We start from the raw sequence: 8208 nt of genomic DNA, 5'->3' as shown, positions 1-8208 counted from the left end.
GACGTGACTGTGAGAATAGGGCCCAGTTATAAACTTAGAACGGAAAACTAGGACTAGGCCCCTCCGCTATTTTGACCCATCCACCGTCATACGAATCAGCTTAATCAGTTTTGTCGGAAAGCCATGTTGAAGTATTATCTGCTACAGTCCATTTCGTTTCATTGAATCATACGCCGCTTTGAAATCCACAAGGAGATGGTGTTGCAAGTTGTATTCCCAATATTCATCGAGGATTTCTCTCCACCTACCAGATGGAAAATTTTGAGAAAACACTGGAAAATGCTGTACCAAAGATAATAGACAATTAAGCATGAATAAAATTTATGTATAATCCTGTGTAAACCTTCGATTCGATATACGGTTATAATCAGTGGCTCACTATTACTCTACTCTACTCAACTGTTTGCTACACGTAGTTTGTTCAAACTGCATTGCATCGATAACTTCGTTACCTACCAATTTTCTTATAATGTTTAAAATCAAACCAAAATTTTAGGGTAGTTTTATACATATATTTACGTCAAAAATCGAAAGAAAAGGTAATCGATGGAGCCTTGAGTGTAAAATTGAACGCATTTTCGCTTGATGCCCTCCATCAAAATCTTTACAGTGTCATCCGGTACCAGTTTCTCAGTTTTTTTTCCATTTTCTTAACATGTCCTTCTCGTCTTTGACTGTCTTCTTGCTCTTCCGAAGTTCCCGCTTCATCATTGCCCAGTACTGCTCCACCGGGCGCAGCTCCGGACAGTTTGACGGATTCATGTCCTTTGGAACAAAATGGACTGAATTGGCCTCATACCACTCCAGGACATTTTTATAATAGTGGCATGATGCCAAATCTAGCCAAAATAGCGGAGCTTCGTCGTGCTGCTGCAAGAACGGCAAAAGGCGCTTCTCGAGGCACTCAAATTTGTAGATCTCGCATTTTACTGTGCCCTTTGTCACGAAGGGCTCACTCCTCAGTCCGCAAGAGCAGATGGCCTGCCAAATTAGATATTTGGAGCCGACCTTCGACATTTTCTTCTTCTTAAATTTGTCGTCCACATAGAACTTGCTCTTGCCGGTGAAAAACTCCCACCCCGGAATTTGCTTAAAATCGGCTTTTATATGCGTTTCGTCGTCTATCACATAGCAGCCATATTTTGACAGCATCTTCTCGTAGAGCTTCCGTGCCCGAGCTTTAGCCGTCGATTGTTGCCGCTCATCGCGGTTTGGGAAGTTCTGTACCTTGTATGTATGTAGTCCAGCTCTCTTCTTTGCATTCTGGACGTAGCTCTGTGACATGCCGATCTTTTTAGCCAAATCACGGCTTGAGACGTTGGGATTTGCTTTAATCATCCGCTTCACCTTTCCTCCGTCTTTTTGTTCTCCGGTCCCGGTTTTCTTCCACCTCCTTTGCCGTGGTCCAACGTCAACCGCTCCTGGAACCGCTTCAACACTCTGGAGACGGTTGAATGGTGAATGTTCAACATTTTTCCCAACTGCCGGTGCGACAGGTCAGGAAATTCCAGGTGTTTGGAAAGAATTTGTTCTCTCGACTCGCGTTGGTTCACCTCCATTTTCGTTGAATCTAAAAACACGACTTCGAGTTTGACAGCATGTAAACAATACACATCAAGGAGAAAGTGTGCAAAATTTGGTTGATTTTTACCCAATGGTAAAAAAGTTATGCCCTGTTGAATGTGTCGCAATAATTTCGTGTTCGCCCTTTAGTAACGAACATTGACACCTGGTTTCTGGTGCAAGTATAATCCTCAAAAGGTGCATGATACCCCGTTACACCTACAAAAGGGCACTCTGAAGTGGGGAATGCACACTAATGGCCTCATCGCACAGTGGATCCTCTCCATACAAAAGCTGGACAAAACCTCAAAAGTACTTTAAAATGTCTGAAAATATCATCTAAGGGTAATTTGGGTGCGCTGAACTCGATTTTGAATAAATTAGGACGCTAAAATGAAAATTAGACAGCCTAGGGTGGTTCTAAAAGTTTTTTTTTTAATTTGGCTAAAGTGAATTTTATTAACTTCTCAAAACAGATACTTCGTAAGTGAACAGAAACATTTTGATTTCCTAGGGTAGTCCTTAGTAACGAGTTAGCTAGGGTGGTTCCAATTTATCGAAATCTGGAGAATAAAAAATTATGTAATTTTATATATTTATTTGTAGATCTTCAGTCCAATCTGAATACCATCGTAGAAAAAATAATTCCTTCATAGCTCTTTAAGAGATAATCCTCATGTACTAATTTGTGAGCGTATGCGTTTAGAATAGTTATGAAAAATATCATATCTAAAGGTGTTTGATAGAATTCCTTAAATTTTTGTTTTTTGGTTTATTTAATTATAGTTATCGTCAAAGCTATTAAAAGATGACGGGTTTATTTGATTTTGATGAAGATCTTAAATCATGCCCTACTAAGCTCTATTCACAGTTGCTCATACGATGCATGCTGCAGCTAAGCCGCTCAATACTTTTCCATTGATTTTCAATTCCAATGATGATATGAATATCTCTCCTTGTGGGTACTGACTTGGTTTTTCGTACGAAAATATCCTGAGCATACTTTGCACTGTATGTGTATGCTTTAAAATAGAGATGTGAGCGTTTTTGCATGAAGCAATTTGGAAGTGAATTATTGAGGGAGATTTTGAATTTCATTGTTGATTGTCATACATTCAATAGGGAGTTTGCACTTGGAAATAAATGTTGCATTACATTAATTACAAAGAACATTTCCCACACTCACGTGTTTACCTTACATCGGTCACCAGTAAAGCTAACGACCAATGCCTAACAAAGAGGTAGGATTCATGGAAAGATATAATAATAGTTGCAGTTAGTTTGCCTCGTTGGCTTTTATATATTTGATTTTTCTATACTGCAGATAACTGTGAAAATGTAGAAACACGAGTCATAGTTGCAAGACGGTTAAGGCATACTTATATTTGTATCAAGGAAATCGCCCAAAACCCTGAATTTACAAGCGGCGTTCAGAAAAAGAAATCCACCGGTGAAAAATAATGCAAAACTTCATGAAATCAAAAAATACCACGCGTCTCCACGAAAAAAACTAATTTTACAAATGTTCAAATATCAACCTTTGGCGCAAAACGGCGCAAGATGGCACTATGATTTTTGAAAACTAGATAAAATTCTACGTCAGTTGTACTAGATGAGATCCTTCAACACGCTTTTACCGATAAAGAGATGACACTCTGAATGTAAATAAGTCCGCGTTAAACAATTTAGTTATATTGATTTTATTGGTAACTTTTTAAATACTCATTATTTCTCAAATCGAAATACACCATTGAATTCCTGAGATGATTTTCTATTAGAAACGCCTATATGTTTGTTAAATTATCATTGTAGTACCTATTAAAGCGAGATGAATTAGAATGAACAAAAACTTTTTGTCACTCGAATTCATGCAGATTTTCAAGACCTTGTACGGTTCAAAAAAATGTAGCACTTATATTTTTCAATCGATTGGCTCGAAAATTTGGCGAATACAGCTTTAGGAAATGTACATTTAGGAAAAAATATAAAAGGTATGAAAATCGATAATAAATTTTGGAGGTTTTGGCCAGCCCGGCCCCACTGTGCATCGGTCCGGTAAACGGGCTGTGTTACCGTACCATACCGATTCTTTTCCGGAACATTGATGCCATCGATCTTGGCGAGTGTTGGTTCCAGCAGGATAGAACTACGGCCCATCCCGGTCAGCGTGGCAAGCAGAAAGGTGGCAAAAGTAAAGCAAAGCGAAATTGATGCTGGCAGAGTTTCTGCGAGCATTTTGCACGATTTGTGCGATAATTCTGGCAACGAATTCGCTCAAATGCAACAACCGTTTCTGACAGAAGCGGTTAAACCAACCGATGCTGCTCATTTTTATCCAGAATCCAGTCAGAAATATACGGCCAAGATCTCTGCACGCTTCCTGCCACATCTTTGTCAGATGTTTTGCTCGATTCGTGCAAAATTCTACCAGGTAGGAATTGCCAGGATCTTTGCACAGTTTATTTCCGAGTTATGCCAGGGTTTTGCTCGGTTCTTGTCAAAATTTGCCAGAAAACGTGAGCGAAACCGAGTTCGCCCTAGCTCAACTAACCCGACAGGATACGCGCAGAAATCTGACAGGGCTGCCAAACCAAGGCTTGCAGAAATCTAGCAGCGCGGTCTCTGCCAGAAAATTTGCTCACTGGGATACTGCGACTGTTTCAAACGGATAATTGAAGTCTGGCCCAAACAATTGAACACCAAGTCTGAATGTCGCTCAACTTTTTATGGGGTTATGTCAAATCGTTGGTCAATGTTGACAAGTCCCACAGCGTTTACAAGCTTTGAAAGCCACCATTATACCACAGAGAACAAACATATAAGCTAGAACAAACTTTCCCGAAAAACCTGTGTAAACATTTAAATGAAAATACGTTGAAAATCACCATCGCATACAGGAGTCACCATTGCATCCAAGTTTGCATACAAGTCCCGTATAGGGATTGCTGGCCGATTGAAGCGCCGACCAGCGGCAAGTTGCTACTTGCTGTTGTCATTTCAAAGCGACAGTTTAATTTCTTACACAAGTTGAAAACTTTACTTGTATGTCAGTTCTCAGTGATTATACGTTGTATCAGCAAAATACGGCCAGAGTTATGTGAAAGTTTAAAAAAAAATGGTCCGATCGAATAGCATAAACCATATGCTCAAAATTATATTCAAGCATTATTGTCATGTACCAATCTTTTAAATAAAGTCTCAATTTCGTTTTCGCGTTTTATTTAAAGTGATGTTGTGATGCTTTAAAAAACATTCTATACCAAGAGGTCCCTTGCCCCAATAGTGGCCACTTCTACTTTTAAGGACTGATAAAAATTGAGCGTATACCTCGGAAAGTGGAAGATGAAATGGGCAAGTTTCAATGTCCATTCGAGTGTATGCAATGTGATATTTAAATAGAATTCATGTGAATGAGGTATGAAAAATGTCACTGTCCGAGTATTCTCAGTGAATTTCATATATGAATATTATTCTGTTTTCATATCCAGCTTTTCACGTGGCGAACAATGTAGTCATGTTTCTAATAGATCATTGCATAAAAATGTTTAACCTCACTTTTTTGACAGTTCAAAGATCTTGTTGACTGGGACTTCAAAAATTTTTGTTCCAGCGAATCACGACTGTTTTAAGTTTTCATTGAAAATTGTGTAAGTTCATACAATAGGCCTCAACAGCACCAAACATCTCGTATTGAGTTGAAAATTGTATGAATATAATTGGAAACACCACATGAAATGCGTGTTAGTAGATTTCAACGTGAACTTTAATCACAGACTAACAGACATAACACTGAGGGGATTCCCTCAAAAAACATCGATCCAGCAATTTTCCCAGAACACTAGCTCCACCTTTTATTCATGGTCCCAAACATTCATTTGCTGGTGGGTTACCCCTCAGGTTTGGGAAGAATTTTTCACTAGTGGTCTATCCCCCATTGTTCATGTGTCAGTGGTGCCATAATTGAAATGGGGCCACAATCCCAAATACCAATATATTTAAAATGACCGTTAAAGCGGGCGAAGCATTCTTTTCGAGTGTTATGTCTGTTAATCTGTGCTTTAATCACAATTCGGTTCGACATATGATCTTAATTTTTTAATTTGTTCAGTTTTCTTTGCAATTTCATCATGCAAAAATATACACATGAACCACGTTACTAAATTTTGTAATTTTCAATTAAAGTTGTGTATTAGGGTGCATCAAAAATAGATTCCAGCTCCTAGCAACTTTTTAGGTACCATTTCGGTCCTAGAACAACTGTGCAAATTCTTAGCTCGATCGGTGAAACTATATTTTTGCGCCCACTGTTTAAAGTTTACATGGGATTTTGTATAGGAAAGTTAACTTTTACAAAATAATTCCTCCAGGAGTCGCCCATTACTTCCTAAAAATAAATCGGTATGTGGCTTGTATAGGAAATTTAACAAAGAAAAAAAGTCTCGAAAACCACGAAATGATCTGATGCTTGAGAAAAAAGTTATCAAGCAGAAAACGATTGATGCTCTGACGATTGATAAAATATTCATATTTTTCTAGCACCACTGCTGTTGGTTGTCCAATTATACGCAATTTGGTTTTAATCCTCTCTTAACGTATCTAAATCGTTTATCTATACTATTTGGCCATTTCGCAAGGTTTTGAGGGATAAATGGCTTCTTTTGTACATAATAAGAGAAAGTTAAAATTTTTGTGTATAATTAGAGCGTCAGAATCTTCAGGGCATCAATCGGTTTTTGCTTAATAACTTTTTCCACAAGCATCAGATCAGATTTTCAGTGTTCTAGACTTTGTTTCCTTGACAAATCTATCTATCTATCTATATATATATATATATATATATATATATATATATATATATATATATATATATATATATATATATATATATATATATATATATATATATATATATATATATATATATATATATATATATATATATATATATATATATATATATATATATATATATATATATATATATATATATATATATATATATATATATAAGTCAAAGTTTGTATGTATATGATTTATAGACTCCCAAACGGCTTAATGGATTTTCGTAAAAATTTATACACAGGTATTTGTTATGGGGCGTGTTTGTGTACTATTAGTTGGAGATTATCTGCCCGCCAGATGGCGCTTTGGAATAAATTGTGTTTTCCTCCTATTTCGCAGAGTGTCGCAGCAACGCGCGATGGGTATTAGCTAGTTTCCTATAAAAATCAGACATCTGTTTATTTTTAGGAAATAACGGGTGACTCTTGGAAGAATTAATTTGCAAAAGACAATTTTTCCATACGAAATCCCATGTAAACTTTAAACCGTGGGCGCAAAAATATAGTTTCACCGATCGAGCTAAAAATTTGCAGAGTTGTTCTTGGAGCTAAATGAGACCCAAAAAGTCGCTCGGAGCCAAATTTTATTTTTTTCATATCCCACTCTATTGTGTATTCAAGCAAAATATTTGTATGTTGCCACCAAAGAATGATCTCTGAAACGTGGCTCATGTTTGGTTAAATGGGTATATAGTCAAACAAAACTACCGGTTCGGTGAGATGAGCAGCTGGAGCAGATCCTACACACAAAAAATGTAAACGTTATGCCTATTGATTTTACACATAGATTTTTGCATTAGCTGAGGCATACAGACACTATTTACTGGCACATAAACCTAATGTGTGTATTTACAAGAAATATTAATCAAACATTCACATTTCATAACTATTAGGCACATAAAACCCGATTCTATAACAAAACACACATAACTTATGTGAGGACTGATACACAACCATGCTCTGGCAGGCCCTATGCAAATGTAACTCAGACATCACTTCTTTAAAAGTTTAACAAAGCCGGATTACCTAGCAGTCTTCGACAGACAGTTAAATTATCTTTCTTATTTTCACCTGCAGTGATAATACGATGTATACAGAGCCACCTAGCGGCGAAAATGTGAGGTAGTTGGTTTTTTCCATGTAAATTGTTGAAAAATCCCATACAAACTTCAGGCACGTTGGCCCAGTAGCTAGATTTGTCCGATTTTCTTCAAATTTTGTGCAAATACTCCTGGTGAGATTAGGAATCGACTCAGGGGTGGGATGAATGGGTTTTCAAAAATTCATTATTTTTCTGGGCAGTCTAGTGTGCATACATAGTTTATACAGTTGACACATAGAAGGAATGTGTGCGCATGATAACATTGGCATTTCTTCTTCATATGGATTTTAAATGGTTTAAAGCAAATATAACTAACATTTGGATTTTTATCAGCGTAGAGACCCCATTGCATACTAACGCAGTGATTGTGTGTTGCAGTTTATACGCGAATGGTATCCGGAGCTCAGCTTTCTTTAAAATTGATGGTGGAGCTAACGTCAACATCACTGGCGAGCAATATCGAGAGACAAGGTTCGGGACCAATTGGCTGTCTCGATCTTGCGATTTGACATCTTTGAAATTTTTGCATGGTGCTACGTAAAGTCTCTCATCTACCTCTTGTTCAGCTTATTCTCTTGTATCAAAGGCTTGTTCAGCTTTCGTTGTTGGTTGAGTACACTGACATACAGCAAATAGCTACACGGATATGAAAAACTACCAAAAGTTGAGCTCTTTTGACTCAATCTCGGGGTATCGTGGAAT

The sequence above is a fragment of the Topomyia yanbarensis genome, chromosome 3, assembly GCF_030247195.1.
Source record: "Topomyia yanbarensis strain Yona2022 chromosome 3, ASM3024719v1, whole genome shotgun sequence".
Taxonomy (NCBI): domain Eukaryota; kingdom Metazoa; phylum Arthropoda; class Insecta; order Diptera; family Culicidae; genus Topomyia; species Topomyia yanbarensis.
The sequence above is the reverse complement of the archived record's forward strand: the minus strand, read 5'-3'. Positions refer to the sequence as shown.